The 3,665-nt window shown below is 30.7% G+C and overlaps 1 pseudogene; it reads left to right on the top strand.

The window, feature by feature from the left end:
* The first annotated feature begins 1,536 nt into the window (after positions 1-1,536).
* On the top strand, positions 1,537-2,769 carry LOC9298418 (annotated as a pseudogene).
* The last annotated feature ends 896 nt before the right edge of the window (positions 2,770-3,665 follow it).

The following is a 3,665-nucleotide window of genomic DNA, read 5'->3' as shown; positions in this document are numbered from 1 at the left end:
CTTTAAAGTTTAAACCTATCTTGGATATGAAAATTGAGCTTTTTGGATTTTGTACTGTCGACCTTAACCGAAATCAAAACTTAAGGGTTATTTAATTGAGCTGAGAGGTGGAAGAAATCTGTAATAAAAAAACGAATAGGAAAGTGTATTTTTTTTATTAGTTTCGATTAAATTTGTTAATTAAGTGTTTTCGTTGTTATATATCTATACTAATATTTTTGCAGTCATTTTGGTGACGGATAAGTAAAAATACTCCCGGATTATTTGGATACCTGACCCGTTTCCAAATTGTGGTCATAAAAAGTTTGTAGGGTCGGGTTTCATATAACACAACTCATACAGCGGATATTCCATATTTAATAATTTAGATATTTAGAAGATTTGATTAAGATTTAGAATTATGATTCACCTATCATCTTTATTTGATTTGTTTTTAACTGTTTTGAATCATCATATAATACATAAAGTAAAAAAAAAAATCAATTTTTTTTTCTGCATATACTGTGATTCGAAATTTTAAAAACGGACATATATTATCCAATTGAAGAAAATGTGTGTTCAACGTACTACATCGATTAAAATATTTAGACAATGATTCAGAATTATATCATAAATATGATCAACATTAATAAAATAAATGAGTTTTTTGGCTGGACGGGGTTGACGGGACGGGTTTTTGAATCAACAATAATAAAAAGATTAAAATATCATTAATCCGCCTCTTTAATTTAAATCCTTAATTTTTTTTTAATACCACCAATATTAGACATCAAATCAGTCTAATTTAGAAAAGATTATATAAAATCAAAAATTGTCCCGTGGTATAATGTTACTTAATAACGATTGTAAACTATAAAATATAAATATCTTTGAAAATGATACAATTTACAAATTTTTATCTATAATAAATAATCGTTAAATTTTTTTAAATTACTACTTTTGAAAACAAATTACGGGACGAGTTAAGAAATTACAGGACGGGTTATATGGTGGACGAGTTTGAATCAACATTTATAAAATTTTAAAATATCATTAACATATCGCTTTAATACAGATTCAATCCTTAGTTCATTAAAATATAAATGTCTTAGAGAATGATACAATTTATAAACTTTATATATATAAAAAATCATTAAATTTTAAAATCACTACTTTGAGAAAACAAATCACGGGACGGGTTAAGAAATTATAGGACGGGTTATATTTCGGACGGATTTATATGGCGAATGGATTTGAATCAATATTTATAAAATTTTAATATATCATTAATATGCCGCTTTAATACGAGTTAAATCCTCAGTTTATTATTGTTCCGTGAACTCGTGATATATCGTTACTTGATAATAATTATAAACTATAAAACATAAATATTTTATAAGGAGATACAATTTATAAAATTTTATATATACTAACTTTAAAAAATAAATCATCCCGCGGTGTACCACGGGTTAAAATCTAGTATATATATATTCATTCACAGAAGTGGGAGAAAATCGATAATCACATAAGCAAAGAAAGAGTTTTGAGATTAACCTAACTTATTTATTACGTTACGTTGATACTCTGTTAAGACTTGAAACAATGACGAAGATGTCCAATCTTCCAAGGGATTTGGCGATAGAGGTGCTCTCTAGAATTCCGTTGACATCTCTGAGAATAATCGGATCTACTTGCAAAAAGTGGAACACTTTATCCAAAGATCACAACTTCGCTAAAAAACCACATTGGTCGACAAGGCACAGTTTCATGAAAGGGACCAGAGTCTCTACCAGTCATGATCGTGGCTCCATCGGGTTTATTTGATGCGCGTCAATCTTCACAACAACGTTGAATCATGTATAAAGCGTGAAGCTAAACTTATTAGCCTAGACGATTCAGTTGAAGTAGATGTAACTCGAGTTGTTCACTGCGACGGTTTATTGTTATGCATCACTAAAGACTACACTAAGTTCGTGGTTTGTAACCCGTATTTGGGGCAAACCCGGTGGATCGTGGTTTGAAACCCGTACTGGGAGCAAACTCGGTGGATCGAGTCCCCACATAAATTCAACAGATTTGACTTGTATACGAATGCTCTCGGATACGACAAGAGTAGCAAATCCTACAAAATCTTGATATTTGTTGATTTCTTTTATCCCCCTGCTACTTTTGTTGAGTACAAAATCTATGACTTTAACTCTGATTCATGGAGGGTTATCGATGTCACTCCAGACTGGACTATGTATTTTTATGACCGTGGCGTCTCTCTCAAGGGAAATACATTGGTTTGCTAAAGACCAGCTTTTAGAAGAAAGTACTTTCTTAATCTGTTTTGATTTTACAAGCGAGAGATTTGGACCGCATTTGTCTATGCCGTATGAGTTGTATTTTGAAGGTACTGCGAGTCTATCTAGTGTCAAAGAAGAGCAGCTTGCAGTTTTGTTTCAACGTTGGGATACATTAGAGATAGAAATATGGATTACGACTAAGATTGAGCCCAACGCGGTGTCTTGGAACAGCAAGGTGTTCTTAGCCGTGAATATGAGATCATTCACTTGCTTTGACTTTCAGTTTTTGCTCACACATGCGAGTTTCTTCATTGACAAGGAGAAGAAAGTCGCCGTAGTGTTTGATAAAAACAAAGAACGCAACGTAAACCCCACTCGCACCGTAGCTTACATCGTTGGAGTGGATGGATCCTTGAAAAAAGCCGATCTTGGAGAATATGGAGACAAACATTGTTATCCACTTGTGTGCTCTTATGTTCCAAGTTTAGTTCAACTTAATTAGTCCATTTTACAATAACTATAATCTATTTCTTGCATATTTACTTCTTGTTTTCTCTTTTTTTTTTTATCTTCTTTGAGCAAGATTATTAATTAAATTAAAACCATGCATATGAGAAAAATATATCAGAAACAAAACCATGCATATGAAAAGAAAAGAAAAACTAGTAAAACAAAAACAAAAGATTTATTTATTTATTTATTTTTTTGACAGCAAAACAAAAGATTTATATACTATCATCTTTCACAATTCCCAAATTCAGTTGAACACAAGTAAAAAAACAAAGACATCAACAAAAGAGTAAATAAGGGAGAGCAAAAGAAAAAAAATGAAAAAAGGAAATAAGGTATTTTATTGCCAAATTTTGAACTACGTGACCAGTTATTAGTAGGCCTGTAAACGGAGCGGATGTCCGGTTTTTTTTAAGATATATGTATATGTATCCGTATTATCCACCAATTTAGTATCCGCATTTGGATTTGGAAATTATGAATATTCGGTATCCGGTGAATATTCGGAAATAGTGTTTATAAAATCCTAAATTCATTAATATCATACATAAAAAGTTTAAAAAATTCATAAAATAGCTAAAAGTTGATTCAAAATATAAAATATTACAAAAACAAAGAATTTATTAAAGTAGCAAAAAGTTGAAAAGATTCAAGTGATGTTCTTAAACAAAAAAAAAAGACGTTAATCAACTTCTTAGATTCTTCTAAGAATTATTTTTATTTTCTGTCATATGATTTATTTATTAACATTGAAAAAAAATAAAAACAATTTAAAATGTTGGGCTTACAAGATTTTTTGGGCTTTAACACTTGAAGAATGGAGTCATAAGGCCTTCGAGTAACAAAATTTTTTATGGGCGTAGACATACCCCGGATATCCGTTATCCA

The sequence above is a fragment of the Arabidopsis lyrata genome (genome assembly GCF_000004255.2).
Source record: "Arabidopsis lyrata subsp. lyrata unplaced genomic scaffold ARALYscaffold_672, whole genome shotgun sequence".
Taxonomy (NCBI): domain Eukaryota; kingdom Viridiplantae; phylum Streptophyta; class Magnoliopsida; order Brassicales; family Brassicaceae; genus Arabidopsis; species Arabidopsis lyrata.
The sequence above is the reverse complement of the archived record's forward strand: the minus strand, read 5'-3'. Positions and strand labels throughout refer to the sequence as shown.